Source organism: Ascaphus truei, chromosome 7 (assembly GCF_040206685.1).
Source record: "Ascaphus truei isolate aAscTru1 chromosome 7, aAscTru1.hap1, whole genome shotgun sequence".
NCBI classification, from domain to species: Eukaryota; Metazoa; Chordata; class Amphibia; order Anura; family Ascaphidae; genus Ascaphus; species Ascaphus truei.
Genome location: NC_134489.1, coordinates 25,480,132 through 25,498,745, shown reverse-complemented (window position 1 = coordinate 25,498,745; position 18,614 = coordinate 25,480,132). Strand labels below are relative to the sequence as shown.

The 18,614-nt window shown below is 48.2% G+C and overlaps 8 non-coding genes and 2 pseudogenes across 8 annotated transcripts; all 10 read right to left on the bottom strand.

The window, feature by feature from the left end:
* Positions 1 to 3,922: 3,922 nt before the first annotated feature.
* On the bottom strand, positions 3,923 to 4,113 carry LOC142500415 (U2 spliceosomal RNA). Its single transcript, XR_012802974.1, has one exon. It is a non-coding gene; the product is annotated as a U2 spliceosomal RNA (small nuclear RNA).
* An 823-nt stretch (positions 4,114 to 4,936) lies between these two features.
* On the bottom strand, positions 4,937 to 5,127 carry LOC142500414 (U2 spliceosomal RNA). Its single transcript, XR_012802973.1, has one exon. It is a non-coding gene; the product is annotated as a U2 spliceosomal RNA (small nuclear RNA).
* An 823-nt stretch (positions 5,128 to 5,950) lies between these two features.
* On the bottom strand, positions 5,951 to 6,141 carry LOC142500413 (U2 spliceosomal RNA). The gene has a single exon (XR_012802972.1). It is a non-coding gene; the product is annotated as a U2 spliceosomal RNA (small nuclear RNA).
* Positions 6,142 to 6,964: 823 nt separating this feature from the next.
* Positions 6,965 to 7,166, bottom strand: LOC142500176 (U2 spliceosomal RNA; annotated as a pseudogene).
* A 3,393-nt stretch (positions 7,167 to 10,559) lies between these two features.
* On the bottom strand, positions 10,560 to 10,750 carry LOC142500412 (U2 spliceosomal RNA). Its single transcript, XR_012802971.1, has one exon. It is a non-coding gene; the product is annotated as a U2 spliceosomal RNA (small nuclear RNA).
* An 823-nt stretch (positions 10,751 to 11,573) lies between these two features.
* On the bottom strand, positions 11,574 to 11,748 carry LOC142500039 (U2 spliceosomal RNA; annotated as a pseudogene).
* Positions 11,749 to 14,781: 3,033 nt separating this feature from the next.
* On the bottom strand, positions 14,782 to 14,972 carry LOC142500411 (U2 spliceosomal RNA). Its single transcript, XR_012802970.1, has one exon. It is a non-coding gene; the product is annotated as a U2 spliceosomal RNA (small nuclear RNA).
* Positions 14,973 to 15,795: 823 nt separating this feature from the next.
* On the bottom strand, positions 15,796 to 15,986 carry LOC142500410 (U2 spliceosomal RNA). Its single transcript, XR_012802969.1, has one exon. It is a non-coding gene; the product is annotated as a U2 spliceosomal RNA (small nuclear RNA).
* Positions 15,987 to 16,809: 823 nt separating this feature from the next.
* LOC142500409 (U2 spliceosomal RNA) lies at positions 16,810 to 17,000 on the bottom strand. The gene has a single exon (XR_012802968.1). It is a non-coding gene; the product is annotated as a U2 spliceosomal RNA (small nuclear RNA).
* An 823-nt stretch (positions 17,001 to 17,823) lies between these two features.
* LOC142500408 (U2 spliceosomal RNA) lies at positions 17,824 to 18,014 on the bottom strand. Its single transcript, XR_012802967.1, has one exon. It is a non-coding gene; the product is annotated as a U2 spliceosomal RNA (small nuclear RNA).
* Positions 18,015 to 18,614: the final 600 nt, after the last annotated feature.

Here is an 18,614-nt window from a genome sequence, read left to right as displayed (position 1 = left end):
TCACTCCCTGGTGTCTTCCCCTTCTTCCCTCTTCGTACTCCTTCCTCTACTTCCATTTCACTTAAGTCCCTTCCCAAGAAGTGTTGTTCTTCCACCTCCAATTTACATTGTGTTCTTTCTAATAGTTCTTTCTCCATTCCTTTGTCTCTGAATTTTTCCTCAAATAGTATTCCATAGTATTTCTCCACTTCCTTCACTATCTCCACTGTCCCATATACTTCTCCCTCATTACTATCTAACACTGGACCCATTATAGTTTTTTCCGAAAAAACTTTTTTAAAAAAATAGGGTGTACACTTCTCATCTTGTTCTATCTTTTCCACTCTTGCGGCGTGTATGATCCTTTTACCTTTTTTTTCAATTAGCCTTCTTACATCTTTCCTCCCTTTCTCCAACTCATTGTCCACATCCCACCCCATTTTTCTTAATTTAAGCAAAAATTGCTTTCTTAAATAAAGTGCTGTAAATTCTTCTTCTACCTTCCTAGCCTGTTCACACCCTTTCTTTATAAAGAACACTTTAGTTTCTTTTTTAAACCACTCCCACCAATCCACCACATCCCTGAATTCTCTCATCCTCGCCTTCATTCTCGCATACAGACTTTCAAACTGTTTTTTACAAATTACGTTTTCCATCAGGGCCACGTTTAGTTTCCAATATCCTTTGCCATATTCAACTATCCCTTCCACGTCCACTCTACACTTTATACACACATGATCTGAAAAAACTACTTTCATCACCTTCCATTCTCTCATCTTCATCCCCTTTGAAAGGAGTATCAAATCAATTCTCGAACGGACCTCTCCTTTATCACTGTACCACGTGTACACTGTTGTGCTTCTCCCCCCCTTTTTCCCAGCGTCTACTAACCCATAATCCTTTATTATATTTTTGAGGAGATTCCTCGTCCCATCAGGCCTCTGTTCTTCAGCCCCACCTACTCTATCACTCTTTTCCAAAGCACAGTTAAAATCTCCAGCAACTATTGTTGGCTCCCTCCCTGGTAGAAACATTTGAAGCATTTCAAAAAGCTCTTCTCTTAACTTTTTTACAGGTGAAGCATATATATTAAAAATGCGCAGTTTCATCCCCCTCCATCCCAACCAAACACATTGCAATCTTCCGGGTTCAATAACTATATTTTTAATCACACTAATCTCCCTATTCCTAACTAACACTCCTACCCCACTATTCCTGTTCTCATGACACCCAGACCACACAGCTTCCCCAAATTTCCATTCCGTTTTAGGTGGTATATCATTTATTGCACACTCTTGTAAGCAAATTATGTCACTTTTTTGTTTAGCCACGTACTCTAATATCATTGCTCTTCTTGCAGGTGCTCTGATACTCCTTACATTCAGGGAAACAACTATGATAGACATTTATGTTGCAGAAAACAAACATCACTACCCTCTCCCTAGATAGCATACCCAGTTGTCTCCTGCAACTGCACTACTGCATCATCCTCCACATATGGCATGCTCCCTGGGGACAAAAGCAATAAGTCTCTATATGGTGCTTCCCCCTCTGTAATCACACCACTACATCCCTCTTTTGGATCTCCTGGGCTTATTGACACTCCCCCATTCCCTTCTTCACTGGGACTCCATCCCTCCATTGAAGCTCTAGGACTTGATGTCCCTCCTTCACTTCCGTCTCCTATAGAACTCACCGGGCTTGGAAAGTCTCCCATCATCTCCTCTGTACTGAAAGTTTTCAGCTCCCCCTCCTCCACGAACTGTAGCATCTCAAATTTTGTAGGATGGACAAAGTTTGGCGGCATCGTTACCTTCCCTCTCTTTTTTTTACATATTCCCCGACGTTTTGGCGTCATGAATTTTGGCCGCTTTCCCCCTTTGACCACACCATCTTCCTCTGATGTTTCCGACCCGTCTTCTGCCGGCATCTCTTCCAGTGATATTCTAAGATCTTTAGGTATTCCTATGGACTCTTCTTCAGTATTTGCCTGAGAATCTCTCTCTATCGGAGTCACTGATACCTGTACCATGTCCTCTTCTTCTATCACAGGGTCAACTCCCTTATTGTTCCTCTCAACTTCTGTTCTTTCATCTCCTGTTTCCTGCATCACCTCCTGCTCCCCCTCCTCCTCATTTGCCTTCTCGGGGTTTTCAGATCTCTCGTTCCCCCTCTCTCTCTCTCTCTCTCTCTCCTTTTCCATACGATCTTCCTCTTCTTCTTCCTCTTTTCTTTGCATCCTGGCCGCATGGGAGTACGGTCTTTTTGGACACTGTCTGGCTAAGTGACCCGTTCCCCCACAAAGGTCACATTTGCGGGGTTTGTCACACCTCATAGCCGTATGACCACCTTCCCCACAGTTTCGACATATGGTCCCAGATTTGTTACATTCGAACTTTGTGTGCCCATACTTCCGACAATTTCTACAGTATACCGGCTGCCCTGGGTAAAACAGGAACCCTCGGTTTCCCCCCAAGTCAAAGCTGGCCGGCGGGTACATGACCCCTGACACGCTTCCTGAATCCGGTCTGAAACGAACCCAGTATCTCCTTTTGCCATTGAAAATGCCATAGTCATTTGTTAATTCTTCTCCCCCTTTAACTACCAGGCAGTATCTTTTCAGGAAAACTTCAATGTCCAGTGGGTTTGCAAAGGGGTTGTACATATGTACTGTCAGTGGTTTCTCACCCAATTGAAAGCTGGGGATTACCTGAATTCCCCTCATCTTAGGGTCGTCCAACAACTTCTTTGTTTCCTCGTACATATATAAGCACTCGTTGTCCTGGTAACAAGTCACATCGAATATTCCCTGGCGGGGGAAATCCTGGATACACCGGATCTTCGCAAAGTCCAACTCCATTTTGGCCAAAATCTCCTCCATGATAAAGCGTAGTCCGACTCTTCCTCTTTCCTCCTCCTCGATCTGAAAGCGGACTGTGCTCCGCATACCTCCTCCTCCGAACGCCATCGCTCGTCCCAAGATCAGGCGCGCCCCCCCTAAAGCAGCAAAGAGCTTAAGCCATTTCTGGCGATGCTCCAAGGCCAAGGGGACGGTCCTTCTCTCACCGTTGGCCTTCTGGTTTCAGACACTTGGTCTTAGCCAAAAGGCCGAGAAGCGATAACCAGAAATGGGCCCCCGCCTGAGCGCCGCCCGACGGCCAGGGGCGCTACGCTTTAGGGAGAAGGGCAGAGGGAGCCGCTGGCTGCCCGCTCGCCTCCTCCCCCAGCAGGCCTGCCTCCAGTCCCTCCGCTCCTCCCGACACAGCCCCGGGGAGTCTATGCAGCAGCGGCGGCGACGACGACGACGGATGCAAAAGCCAAAGACTTTCTATGGAGTAAAGAAAAGCAGCCGCACACACTGCTGGGGGGCCCGCATGGCCAGCAAACAGCCAAAAAGGCACATGCTTCCAGTTCTTTTTCCGGCACCAGGCTTCGTCTGCTTATTTGCATAGGAACCGCCCACTTTTTCTCTGCTAGCCGACTCGTCCGGGCTGCCATGAAACTCAGGCAGCAAGCATGCAAGCAGCCAGTGGCTGGGCTTTTCAGTTCAGGTCATTTCAGCCAGCCAGCCATTGTGACAAGAAGCCAGCAAGTCAAGGCATTTGCTGCTTGCTGCTTGCTGCTTGCTGCTGCAGTGTTTGCTATGCAGGCTATTTGGATACAGCTTCAACAGGAGTTTCTTAGGCATCTGCTCGTTCGGACTGAATTAGGCTAGGCAGCAGGCGGCACTCCTGCTCCATGCGAGGAGGAGCTGAAAAGAAAAGAAAGTAAGAAGCCACGCAAAAGAGCAAACAAGACACAGCAAAAAGAAGGAGGCTTTATTTTGTCGTCATTTCATCTTCTTCTTTCTTTGCAAAAGAAAGAGCCAAAAATGCATGTTTGTTTTTTTTCTGTCAGACAGTCATTTGTTTCTATTTTTTGATACAAGCCAAATATCCCCAAAGGGAAGTGCACCGGTCCTGGAGGTACTGCAATACCAGGTCAATGCGTGGAGTGGACAGAGCAAGCTCTTCTTCCATCTCCCTGTTCTAAAAATCCATTTAATATATGGTCCCCAGATAGGGGACGTATCAGATATTAAACTGATAAGAACAGATACTACACTTGATCTTAGCCAAAAGGCCGAGAAGCGATAACCAGAAATGGGCCCCCGCCTGAGCGCCGCCCGACGGCCAGGGGCGCTACGCTTTAGGGAGAAGGGCAGAGGGAGCCGCTGGCTGCCCGCTCGCCTCCTCCCCCAGCAGGCCTGCCTCCAGTCCCTCCGCTCCTCCCGACACAGCCCCGGGGAGTCTATGCAGCAGCGGCGGCGACGACGACGACGGATGCAAAAGCCAAAGACTTTCTATGGAGTAAAGAAAAGCAGCCGCACACACTGCTGGGGGGCCCGCATGGCCAGCAAACAGCCAAAAAGGCACATGCTTCCAGTTCTTTTTCCGGCACCAGGCTTCGTCTGCTTATTTGCATAGGAACCGCCCACTTTTTCTCTGCTAGCCGACTCGTCCGGGCTGCCATGAAACTCAGGCAGCAAGCATGCAAGCAGCCAGTGGCTGGGCTTTTCAGTTCAGGTCATTTCAGCCAGCCAGCCATTGTGACAAGAAGCCAGCAAGTCAAGGCATTTGCTGCTTGCTGCTTGCTGCTTGCTGCTGCAGTGTTTGCTATGCAGGCTATTTGGATACAGCTTCAACAGGAGTTTCTTAGGCATCTGCTCGTTCGGACTGAATTAGGCTAGGCAGCAGGCGGCACTCCTGCTCCATGCGAGGAGGAGCTGAAAAGAAAAGAAAGTAAGAAGCCACGCAAAAGAGCAAACAAGACACAGCAAAAAGAAGGAGGCTTTATTTTGTCGTCATTTCATCTTCTTCTTTCTTTGCAAAAGAAAGAGCCAAAAATGCATGTTTGTTTTTTTTCTGTCAGACAGTCATTTGTTTCTATTTTTTGATACAAGCCAAATATCCCCAAAGGGAAGTGCACCGGTCCTGGAGGTACTGCAATACCAGGTCAATGCGTGGAGTGGACAGAGCAAGCTCTTCTTCCATCTCCCTGTTCTAAAAATCCATTTAATATATGGTCCCCAGATAGGGGACGTATCAGATATTAAACTGATAAGAACAGATACTACACTTGATCTTAGCCAAAAGGCCGAGAAGCGATAACCAGAAATGGGCCCCCGCCTGAGCGCCGCCCGACGGCCAGGGGCGCTACGCTTTAGGGAGAAGGGCAGAGGGAGCCGCTGGCTGCCCGCTCGCCTCCTCCCCCAGCAGGCCTGCCTCCAGTCCCTCCGCTCCTCCCGACACAGCCCCGGGGAGTCTATGCAGCAGCGGCGGCGACGACGACGACGGATGCAAAAGCCAAAGACTTTCTATGGAGTAAAGAAAAGCAGCCGCACACACTGCTGGGGGGCCCGCATGGCCAGCAAACAGCCAAAAAGGCACATGCTTCCAGTTCTTTTTCCGGCACCAGGCTTCGTCTGCTTATTTGCATAGGAACCGCCCACTTTTTCTCTGCTAGCCGACTCGTCCGGGCTGCCATGAAACTCAGGCAGCAAGCATGCAAGCAGCCAGTGGCTGGGCTTTTCAGTTCAGGTCATTTCAGCCAGCCAGCCATTGTGACAAGAAGCCAGCAAGTCAAGGCATTTGCTGCTTGCTGCTTGCTGCTTGCTGCTGCAGTGTTTGCTATGCAGGCTATTTGGATACAGCTTCAACAGGAGTTTCTTAGGCATCTGCTCGTTCGGACTGAATTAGGCTAGGCAGCAGGCGGCACTCCTGCTCCATGCGAGGAGGAGCTGAAAAGAAAAGAAAGTAAGAAGCCACGCAAAAGAGCAAACAAGACACAGCAAAAAGAAGGAGGCTTTATTTTGTCGTCATTTCATCTTCTTCTTTCTTTGCAAAAGAAAGAGCCAAAAATGCATGTTTGTTTTTTTTCTGTCAGACAGTCATTTGTTTCTATTTTTTGATACAAGCCAAATATCCCCAAAGGGAAGTGCACCGGTCCTGGAGGTACTGCAATACCAGGTCAATGCGTGGAGTGGACAGAGCAAGCTCTTCTTCCATCTCCCTGTTCTAAAAATCCATTTAATATATGGTCCCCAGATAGGGGACGTATCAGATATTAAACTGATAAGAACAGATACTACACTTGATCTTAGCCAAAAGGCCGAGAAGCGATAACCAGAAATGGGCCCCCGCCTGAGCGCCGCCCGACGGCCAGGGGCGCTACGCTTTAGGGAGAAGGGCAGAGGGAGCCGCTGGCTGCCCGCTCGCCTCCTCCCCCAGCAGGCCTGCCTCCAGTCCCTCCGCTCCTCCCGACACAGCCCCGGGGAGTCTATGCAGCAGCGGCGGCGACGACGACGACGGATGCAAAAGCCAAAGACTTTCTATGGAGTAAAGAAAAGCAGCCGCACACACTGCTGGGGGGCCCGCATGGCCAGCAAACAGCCAAAAAGGCACATGCTTCCAGTTCTTTTTCCGGCACCAGGCTTCGTCTGCTTATTTGCATAGGAACCGCCCACTTTTTCTCTGCTAGCCGACTCGTCCGGGCTGCCATGAAACTCAGGCAGCAAGCATGCAAGCAGCCAGTGGCTGGGCTTTTCAGTTCAGGTCATTTCAGCCAGCCAGCCATTGTGACAAGAAGCCAGCAAGTCAAGGCATTTGCTGCTTGCTGCTTGCTGCTTGCTGCTGCAGTGTTTGCTATGCAGGCTATTTGGATACAGCTTCAACAGGAGTTTCTTAGGCATCTGCTCGTTCGGACTGAATTAGGCTAGGCAGCAGGCGGCACTCCTGCTCCATGCGAGGAGGAGCTGAAAAGAAAAGAAAGTAAGAAGCCACGCAAAAGAGCAAACAAGACACAGCAAAAAGAAGGAGGCTTTATTTTGTCGTCATTTCATCTTCTTCTTTCTTTGCAAAAGAAAGAGCCAAAAATGCATGTTTGTTTTTTTTCTGTCAGACAGTCATTTGTTTCTATTTTTTGATACAAGCCAAATATCCCCAAAGGGAAGTGCACCGGTCCTGGAGGTACTGCAATACCAGGTCAATGCGTGGAGTGGACAGAGCAAGCTCTTCTTCCATCTCCCTGTTCTAAAAATCCATTTAATATATGGTCCCCAGATAGGGGACGTATCAGATATTAAACTGATAAGAACAGATTTTTTTTTTTTTTTTTTTTTTTTTTTTATTTGCATATTTGAAAAATATACAATTTGACATTTTGTTTTACATTTTCTTTTTGAACAAAAATTATATAATAAAAATTATTTCTTTCATAACTTTCCAAAAGAAATTCTCAGTTACTTCACACAAGAAAATTCAAAATACATTCTATCCAAACAAACAAACAAATAACACTATTACATTTTGTTACTTCACAACACATTCCCATTTTTCTCTATTTTTCCATACCCCACTAGTCCAAAAAAAAAACTTCAAATTCCATCAGTTATCATAGCAGAAAATTCTCCAAAATTCAGAGTCTCAACATACGGTAAATTTCCTTCACATTTTACAACCTCCTCCTCTTTATACCTTTAAATTTCCACCAGGATTTTTTAAAAGTTCCAACTTCAATTCTTTTCTCAAATCTTTTGCCATTTCCTCTAGTCTTTGTTTTATCTTTAGAAGATTTTTTCCTTTTGTTTTACTAAGCTCTGGGCCTTTTGCCTCTAAAATATGTTTCTCATAGTTTAAATTACTTAACTCTTTTCCCCATTTAATAGTCATTTGAGCATTCCACCAAAATTCATTGTTTTTGGACCATTTGTTTATTATCATCAGTTCATCTATTCTTTCCCTAATTATTTGTATATCTATTTTTTTATTGCACATTTTCCTAATTTCCGCCCAAAATTCTTCTATTAGTCTTTCCTCTTCTGTCTTCTGAGCTACATTCCTACCTTCATGTCCACTCTCCTCACTCTTTATGCTTTCCTTTCTGCTTTCTTTTGTTTGTGTGTCTGCAACTATCTGACTTTTGTCTCCTTGCTGTGTTATTTTACTTTCTTCTGACTCACTCACTGATGTGGTTTCAGGCTCACTTCTAGTTGCCCCTATCACCCTCCTTTTTGGTGTATCCTGTAAGCTATCTCGCCTTGCGTTAGAAAAATCCTGTTTAGTTTCACTTGGTCCAGCTATTTCCTCTGCCTCCCCCTTCTCTGGTTTACGTTTTGAAGCTTTCCTCTCCATACCTGTTACTTCCATTTCCTCCCCTTCTTCTTCTTGCCCTTTTTCTAAATCTCTCACCGCTTCTTGTATTGCTTCCAAAGCTCTATTCACACTTCCTTCACTTACTTCACTATCCTGATGTACCCCTTCCTCCAAGACTTTTAATTTTCTATCCTCCTCCATTAGCATTGCTTCTCCTTCCTGTCTAGCTTTTTCCTCAATCAACCATTTCTTCTGATCTTTTCTTACATTCATATATTCTTCTACAGTCATATGAGTTCTTCGACTCATAATATCCTCTAATTCTCCAATTAACTCCTCATTACTTATATTCTTTCGTTCTGTGCGAAATACATTTACCCATAACTTCACACCCCCCACTTTTTTTTCAAACAAATTCATTTTTTCTGTTAGAGCTTCGTCCTCCTCTTGAAATTCTACTCTCTCTGCCCAATCTGTACTTTGAGTACCAACCAGTTCTCCTTGCAGAAACTCAGGGGTTTCTTCTACCTCTGAGATCCCCCCCTCCTGCAAGTCCATTCTTCCTTCTTCTGTCTGAAATTTCTTAAAGATAAGTCCAACAAAATCTGAGGTATCTCCAGACTCACTACCCCTTGCTGTTTGGGCATAAGACTTATTTTTTTTGCACTGCCGTGCTAAATGTCCTCTTTCCCCGCACAAGTCACACTTTTTTGGGACTCGACAGGCCGTTGCTGTGTGTCCTTCTTCTCCGCAATTGCGGCATACAGTCCCGACTTTGTCACACTCTTCTTTGGTATGTCCATATTTGTGACAATTCCTGCAATAAACAGGCTGGCCAGGGTAGTTTAGAAAACCTCTTTCCCCACCAATGGCAAAACTTGCAGGCGGTTGCATCACTCCTCCTCCTCGGTCTGGATCAGGCTTAAAACGAACCCAGAATCGCCGCTTTCCGTTGAAGAAACCATATGCATTCCTTAACACTTCTCCCCCCCTCACCAGGGAACAGTATCTCCTCAGGAAACAAGCAATGTCTTCCCTCTGCACAAAGGGATTGTACATGTGTACAACCAGCGGTTTGTCTTCCAGCATAAAACTCGGGGCCACGCTGACTCCCGTCAGCCTTGGATCATCCTTCTTCTCACGGCACATCTCATAAACATTCCAGCAGTCTGCATCCGAGATCAGGGTCAGGTCATAAAAGCCCTGCCTTGGGAAGTCTTGGAGGCAGTACACCTTAGACGCATCCAGCTCCAGCATCTCACCAAGAATTTTCTCCACCACATGTTGCAGTCTCACGCGATCTCTCTCGGCTTCCTCGACCAGGAACCGGACTGTATTCTTCATGCCACCGTACGCCATCGTCCGCCTTGAATAAGCTCGGGTGCGGCACCCTAATTGCAGCAAGTGGGTTAAGCCCTTTCGGGCGATCCCACAAGGCAAAGGCGCCGGCCCCTCACTTTCGCTCGCTCATGATCACCTCTCGTCGCTCGAGATGGCGTGCCCCCCCAAAAGCAGCAAGGATCTTAAGCCCCCAAAGGGGCGATGATCCAGGGCCAAGGGAGCACAGTCTCAGCAATCACCTCTCAGCCAGACACTTGGTCTTAGCCAAAAGGCCGAGAAGCGATAACCAGAAATGGGCCCCCGCCTGAGCGCCGCCCGACGGCCAGGGGCGCTACGCTTTAGGGAGAAGGGCAGAGGGAGCCGCTGGCTGCCCGCTCGCCTCCTCCCCCAGCAGGCCTGCCTCCAGTCCCTCCGCTCCTCCCGACACAGCCCCGGGGAGTCTATGCAGCAGCGGCGGCGACGACGACGACGGATGCAAAAGCCAAAGACTTTCTATGGAGTAAAGAAAAGCAGCCGCACACACTGCTGGGGGGCCCGCATGGCCAGCAAACAGCCAAAAAGGCACATGCTTCCAGTTCTTTTTCCGGCACCAGGCTTCGTCTGCTTATTTGCATAGGAACCGCCCACTTTTTCTCTGCTAGCCGACTCGTCCGGGCTGCCATGAAACTCAGGCAGCAAGCATGCAAGCAGCCAGTGGCTGGGCTTTTCAGTTCAGGTCATTTCAGCCAGCCAGCCATTGTGACAAGAAGCCAGCAAGTCAAGGCATTTGCTGCTTGCTGCTTGCTGCTTGCTGCTGCAGTGTTTGCTATGCAGGCTATTTGGATACAGCTTCAACAGGAGTTTCTTAGGCATCTGCTCGTTCGGACTGAATTAGGCTAGGCAGCAGGCGGCACTCCTGCTCCATGCGAGGAGGAGCTGAAAAGAAAAGAAAGTAAGAAGCCACGCAAAAGAGCAAACAAGACACAGCAAAAAGAAGGAGGCTTTATTTTGTCGTCATTTCATCTTCTTCTTTCTTTGCAAAAGAAAGAGCCAAAAATGCATGTTTGTTTTTTTTCTGTCAGACAGTCATTTGTTTCTATTTTTTGATACAAGCCAAATATCCCCAAAGGGAAGTGCACCGGTCCTGGAGGTACTGCAATACCAGGTCAATGCGTGGAGTGGACAGAGCAAGCTCTTCTTCCATCTCCCTGTTCTAAAAATCCATTTAATATATGGTCCCCAGATAGGGGACGTATCAGATATTAAACTGATAAGAACAGATACTACACTTGATCTTAGCCAAAAGGCCGAGAAGCGATAACCAGAAATGGGCCCCCGCCTGAGCGCCGCCCGACGGCCAGGGGCGCTACGCTTTAGGGAGAAGGGCAGAGGGAGCCGCTGGCTGCCCGCTCGCCTCCTCCCCCAGCAGGCCTGCCTCCAGTCCCTCCGCTCCTCCCGACACAGCCCCGGGGAGTCTATGCAGCAGCGGCGGCGACGACGACGACGGATGCAAAAGCCAAAGACTTTCTATGGAGTAAAGAAAAGCAGCCGCACACACTGCTGGGGGGCCCGCATGGCCAGCAAACAGCCAAAAAGGCACATGCTTCCAGTTCTTTTTCCGGCACCAGGCTTCGTCTGCTTATTTGCATAGGAACCGCCCACTTTTTCTCTGCTAGCCGACTCGTCCGGGCTGCCATGAAACTCAGGCAGCAAGCATGCAAGCAGCCAGTGGCTGGGCTTTTCAGTTCAGGTCATTTCAGCCAGCCAGCCATTGTGACAAGAAGCCAGCAAGTCAAGGCATTTGCTGCTTGCTGCTTGCTGCTTGCTGCTGCAGTGTTTGCTATGCAGGCTATTTGGATACAGCTTCAACAGGAGTTTCTTAGGCATCTGCTCGTTCGGACTGAATTAGGCTAGGCAGCAGGCGGCACTCCTGCTCCATGCGAGGAGGAGCTGAAAAGAAAAGAAAGTAAGAAGCCACGCAAAAGAGCAAACAAGACACAGCAAAAAGAAGGAGGCTTTATTTTGTCGTCATTTCATCTTCTTCTTTCTTTGCAAAAGAAAGAGCCAAAAATGCATGTTTGTTTTTTTTCTGTCAGACAGTCATTTGTTTCTATTTTTTGATACAAGCCAAATATCCCCAAAGGGAAGTGCACCGGTCCTGGAGGTACTGCAATACCAGGTCAATGCGTGGAGTGGACAGAGCAAGCTCTTCTTCCATCTCCCTGTTCTAAAAATCCATTTAATATATGGTCCCCAGATAGGGGACGTATCAGATATTAAACTGATAAGAACAGATTTTTTTGTTTTTCAAAGTTTTTATTCAAACATAATGGTAAAGTTTTACAATTTTTTCCACTTTTCGAAAAATAACAAAGAACAGTATACATTACATTAACATATATACACCATTATACTTATACAGAACCAAAACCTACATTTCATTATTTCACCTATATCCCTTTCTATTTCAGCCCTTTCGAATTTAGTATACATTTAATTACGATATAAACACTCAAAATTAAAATTTCACAAAATTCCAATTTATCAAACAATAAACTTTCTATACTACGCATTTATAAAGCTCTCATATTTCACACTTCAGACATATATAATCATTCCTTCAACATCCTATTCTATCCTTTTCCCTTCATTACATTAGCATATATACACCATATTATTTATACAGAAACAAAACCTACTTTTCATTATTTCACATATATCCCTTTCTATTTCAGACCTTTCGAATTTAGTATACATTTAATTACGATATAAACACTCAAAAATAAAATTTCACAAAATTCCAATTTATCCCACAATAAACTTTCTATACTATGCATTTATAAAGCTCTCATATTTCACACTTCAGACATATATAATAATTCCTTAACATCCTCTCATATAACTCCTATTATTCCTTGCACAATCATCAATAATTTTTTTCTTTAAAACCTTTATGGCTTTCTTTAATTGCTTGTCATTACAAAAATAACTCCACGATTCTGCATTCTCTGCTCCCCACTGAAATACTTTTCTTATTCTCTCCACCTTTTCCCTTTCCTCCTCCTTTTCCCTTGCCTCCTCCTCCTCAAACGTACCCTCTTCTTCTTCCTCTCCCCCTTCCATTTCCTCCCCCTCTACCTCCACAGACACACTCTCTTCCTCCAGCTCATCTTCCTCCTCACTATCCTCCCCACTACCCTCAGACTCATTTTCCTCCTCCTGCACGCTGATTTTCCCCTCCCTTATACTGTCCCCTTTCCTTTCATCCTTATCTTCACCACACCATACAGACTCTCTATCTGTTTTAATACAATTCTCCTCCTCCTCCCCCTTACTGTCTCCCTCCCCACTATCCTGTCCACTACTCTCAGACTCACTTTCCACCTCCTGCACGCTAAATCCCTCCTCCCCCATGCTGTCCCCCTTTCCTTCATCCTTATCTTCACCAACACTTACACCTTCCTCCTTCATTCTTTGCTGCCTCTGTTCTACTATCATTTCTCCAGATTTTATTTCCTTCTCTTCCTTACCCTCATCTAAAACTTTCACCACATTTCCCCATCTACCTGTTTTTGTCCCCCGCACATGAGTCTTTTTGAGGCACTGACGTGCCAAATGTCCCGTAACACCACAATTGTCACATCTCTTTGGTGCGCTACAAAGCGCCGCGACATGTCCTTCCTTGTTACAATTCCGACATATTCTCCCATTGGGTCTCCCTGGATACCTCAGGAAGCCTTTGTTCACTCCAATACAGAAATTGTCCGGGGGGTGCATCACTCCCCCTCCATTCTCAAAGTCCAGTCTGAAACATACATTAAACAATCTTTCGCCGTTAAAGATCCCGTACATATTTCTTTGTTTTCCACCACCACCCACCACAGCACAAAATCTCTCCAAAAACGCTACAATTTCTTCTTTTTCCACAAAAGCATTGTACATGTGTACAAGCATTTGGCGCTCCTCCAGCAAAAAGCTCGGCACTGCACGAATTCCCCTCTTTTCTAGGTCAACTGCTCTCTTCTTGCATGCCTCATATGCATTGCCGCACTCCATCTCTTCTCCAAACGATACATCATAAATCCCCTTCCTTGGGAACGCCTGCAAGCAGTAAATGCTGCCGATATCCACTTCCAGCAAATCTCTCAGGATCTCCTCCACGATGGTTTGGAGTCCCACACGCCATCTCTCAGCCTCCACCACCAGGAGTCTGATGGTGTTTCTTCCCGAACTTCCAGCCTCCATCTTTATTCTCTCCGTCCAAACCGGCCTTCCAGGGTCAGGTGCGGCACCCTTATAGCAGCATGAGGGTTTAGTTCCTGGGGAACGATCCCTCAAGGCCAAGGCGCCGGCCCCTCTCCTTCTCTCTCTCCTGATCGCCTCCCGTGCTCGAGTTAGCGTGACTCCCTCATAGCAGCATGGGTCTTAAGCTCCCCAGGAAGCGATGACCCAAGGCCAAGGAGTCACAGACTCAGCGCAACCTCTCAGCCCAGACACTTGATCTGAGCCAAAAGGCCGAGAAGCGATAACCAGAAATGGGCCCCCGCCTGAGCGCCGCCCGACGGCCAGGGGCGCTACGCTTTAGGGAGAAGGGCAGAGGGAGCCGCTGGCTGCCCGCTCGCCTCCTCCCCCAGCAGGCCTGCCTCCAGTCCCTCCGCTCCTCCCGACACAGCCCCGGGGAGTCTATGCAGCAGCGGCGGCGACGACGACGACGGATGCAAAAGCCAAAGACTTTCTATGGAGTAAAGAAAAGCAGCCGCACACACTGCTGGGGGGCCCGCATGGCCAGCAAACAGCCAAAAAGGCACATGCTTCCAGTTCTTTTTCCGGCACCAGGCTTCGTCTGCTTATTTGCATAGGAACCGCCCACTTTTTCTCTGCTAGCCGACTCGTCCGGGCTGCCATGAAACTCAGGCAGCAAGCATGCAAGCAGCCAGTGGCTGGGCTTTTCAGTTCAGGTCATTTCAGCCAGCCAGCCATTGTGACAAGAAGCCAGCAAGTCAAGGCATTTGCTGCTTGCTGCTTGCTGCTTGCTGCTGCAGTGTTTGCTATGCAGGCTATTTGGATACAGCTTCAACAGGAGTTTCTTAGGCATCTGCTCGTTCGGACTGAATTAGGCTAGGCAGCAGGCGGCACTCCTGCTCCATGCGAGGAGGAGCTGAAAAGAAAAGAAAGTAAGAAGCCACGCAAAAGAGCAAACAAGACACAGCAAAAAGAAGGAGGCTTTATTTTGTCGTCATTTCATCTTCTTCTTTCTTTGCAAAAGAAAGAGCCAAAAATGCATGTTTGTTTTTTTTCTGTCAGACAGTCATTTGTTTCTATTTTTTGATACAAGCCAAATATCCCCAAAGGGAAGTGCACCGGTCCTGGAGGTACTGCAATACCAGGTCAATGCGTGGAGTGGACAGAGCAAGCTCTTCTTCCATCTCCCTGTTCTAAAAATCCATTTAATATATGGTCCCCAGATAGGGGACGTATCAGATATTAAACTGATAAGAACAGATACTACACTTGATCTTAGCCAAAAGGCCGAGAAGCGATAACCAGAAATGGGCCCCCGCCTGAGCGCCGCCCGACGGCCAGGGGCGCTACGCTTTAGGGAGAAGGGCAGAGGGAGCCGCTGGCTGCCCGCTCGCCTCCTCCCCCAGCAGGCCTGCCTCCAGTCCCTCCGCTCCTCCCGACACAGCCCCGGGGAGTCTATGCAGCAGCGGCGGCGACGACGACGACGGATGCAAAAGCCAAAGACTTTCTATGGAGTAAAGAAAAGCAGCCGCACACACTGCTGGGGGGCCCGCATGGCCAGCAAACAGCCAAAAAGGCACATGCTTCCAGTTCTTTTTCCGGCACCAGGCTTCGTCTGCTTATTTGCATAGGAACCGCCCACTTTTTCTCTGCTAGCCGACTCGTCCGGGCTGCCATGAAACTCAGGCAGCAAGCATGCAAGCAGCCAGTGGCTGGGCTTTTCAGTTCAGGTCATTTCAGCCAGCCAGCCATTGTGACAAGAAGCCAGCAAGTCAAGGCATTTGCTGCTTGCTGCTTGCTGCTTGCTGCTGCAGTGTTTGCTATGCAGGCTATTTGGATACAGCTTCAACAGGAGTTTCTTAGGCATCTGCTCGTTCGGACTGAATTAGGCTAGGCAGCAGGCGGCACTCCTGCTCCATGCGAGGAGGAGCTGAAAAGAAAAGAAAGTAAGAAGCCACGCAAAAGAGCAAACAAGACACAGCAAAAAGAAGGAGGCTTTATTTTGTCGTCATTTCATCTTCTTCTTTCTTTGCAAAAGAAAGAGCCAAAAATGCATGTTTGTTTTTTTTCTGTCAGACAGTCATTTGTTTCTATTTTTTGATACAAGCCAAATATCCCCAAAGGGAAGTGCACCGGTCCTGGAGGTACTGCAATACCAGGTCAATGCGTGGAGTGGACAGAGCAAGCTCTTCTTCCATCTCCCTGTTCTAAAAATCCATTTAATATATGGTCCCCAGATAGGGGACGTATCAGATATTAAACTGATAAGAACAGATACTACACTTGATCTTAGCCAAAAGGCCGAGAAGCGATAACCAGAAATGGGCCCCCGCCTGAGCGCCGCCCGACGGCCAGGGGCGCTACGCTTTAGGGAGAAGGGCAGAGGGAGCCGCTGGCTGCCCGCTCGCCTCCTCCCCCAGCAGGCCTGCCTCCAGTCCCTCCGCTCCTCCCGACACAGCCCCGGGGAGTCTATGCAGCAGCGGCGGCGACGACGACGACGGATGCAAAAGCCAAAGACTTTCTATGGAGTAAAGAAAAGCAGCCGCACACACTGCTGGGGGGCCCGCATGGCCAGCAAACAGCCAAAAAGGCACATGCTTCCAGTTCTTTTTCCGGCACCAGGCTTCGTCTGCTTATTTGCATAGGAACCGCCCACTTTTTCTCTGCTAGCCGACTCGTCCGGGCTGCCATGAAACTCAGGCAGCAAGCATGCAAGCAGCCAGTGGCTGGGCTTTTCAGTTCAGGTCATTTCAGCCAGCCAGCCATTGTGACAAGAAGCCAGCAAGTCAAGGCATTTGCTGCTTGCTGCTTGCTGCTTGCTGCTGCAGTGTTTGCTATGCAGGCTATTTGGATACAGCTTCAACAGGAGTTTCTTAGGCATCTGCTCGTTCGGACTGAATTAGGCTAGGCAGCAGGCGGCACTCCTGCTCCATGCGAGGAGGAGCTGAAAAGAAAAGAAAGTAAGAAGCCACGCAAAAGAGCAAACAAGACACAGCAAAAAGAAGGAGGCTTTATTTTGTCGTCATTTCATCTTCTTCTTTCTTTGCAAAAGAAAGAGCCAAAAATGCATGTTTGTTTTTTTTCTGTCAGACAGTCATTTGTTTCTATTTTTTGATACAAGCCAAATATCCCCAAAGGGAAGTGCACCGGTCCTGGAGGTACTGCAATACCAGGTCAATGCGTGGAGTGGACAGAGCAAGCTCTTCTTCCATCTCCCTGTTCTAAAAATCCATTTAATATATGGTCCCCAGATAGGGGACGTATCAGATATTAAACTGATAAGAACAGATACTACACTTGATCTTAGCCAAAAGGCCGAGAAGCGATAACCAGAAATGGGCCCCCGCCTGAGCGCCGCCCGACGGCCAGGGGCGCTACGCTTTAGGGAGAAGGGCAGAGGGAGCCGCTGGCTGCCCGCTCGCCTCCTCCCCCAGCAGGCCTGCCTCCAGTCCCTCCGCTCCTCCCGACACAGCCCCGGGGAGTCTATGCAGCAGCGGCGGCGACGACGACGACGGATGCAAAAGCCAAAGACTTTCTATGGAGTAAAGAAAAGCAGCCGCACACACTGCTGGGGGGCCCGCATGGCCAGCAAACAGCCAAAAAGGCACATGCTTCCAGTTCTTTTTCCGGCACCAGGCTTCGTCTGCTTATTTGCATAGGAACCGCCCACTTTTTCTCTGCTAGCCGACTCGTCCGGGCTGCCATGAAACTCAGGCAGCAAGCATGCAAGCAGCCAGTGGCTGGGCTTTTCAGTTCAGGTCATTTCAGCCAGCCAGCCATTGTGACAAGAAGCCAGCAAGTCAAGGCATTTGCTGCTTGCTGCTTGCTGCTTGCTGCTGCAGTGTTTGCTATGCAGGCTATTTGGATACAGCTTCAACAGGAGTTTCTTAGGCATCTGCTCGTTCGGACTGAATTAGGCTAGGCAGCAGGCGGCACTCCTGCTCCATGCGAGGAGGAGCTGAAAAGAAAAGAAAGTAAGAAGCCACGCAAAAGAGCAAACAAGACACAGCAAAAAGAAGGAGGCTTTATTTTGTCGTCATTTCATCTTCTTCTTTCTTTGCAAAAGAAAGAGCCAAAAATGCATGTTTGTTTTTTTTCTGTCAGACAGTCATTTGTTTCTATTTTTTGATACAAGCCAAATATCCCCAAAGGGAAGTGCACCGGTCCTGGAGGTACTGCAATACCAGGTCAATGCGTGGAGTGGACAGAGCAAGCTCTTCTTCCATCTCCCTGTTCTAAAAATCCATTTAATATATGGTCCCCAGATAGGGGACGTATCAGATATTAAACTGATAAGAACAGATACTACACTTGATCTTAGCCAAAAGGCCGAGAAGCGATAACCAGAAATGGGCCCCCGCCTGAGCGCCGCCCGACGGCCAGGGGCGCTACGCTTTAGGGAGAAGGGCAGAGGGAGCCGCTGGCTGCCCGCTCGCCTCCTCCCCCAGCAGGCCTGCCTCCAGTCCCTCCGCTCCTCCCGACACAGCCCCGGGGAGTCTATGCAGCAGCGGCGGCGACGACGACGACGGATGCAAAAGCCAAAGACTTTCTATGGAGTAAAGAAAAGCAGCCGCACACACTGCTGGGGGGCCCGCATGGCCAGCAAACAGCCAAAAAGGCACATGCTTCCAGTTCTTTTTCCGGCACCAGGCTTCGTCTGCTTATTTGCATAGGAACCGCCCACTTTTTCTCTGCTAGCCGACTCGTCCGGGCTGCCATGAAACTCAGGCAGCAAGCATGCAAGCAGCCAGTGGCTGGGCTTTTCAGTTCAGGTCATTTCAGCCAGCCAGCCATTGTGACAAGAAGCCAGCAAGTCAAGGCATTTGCTGCTTGCTGCTTGCTGCTTGCTGCTGCAGTGTTTGCTATGCAGGCTATTTGGATACAGCTTCAACAGGAGTTTCTTAGGCATCTGCTCGTTCGGACTGAATTAGGCTAGGCAGC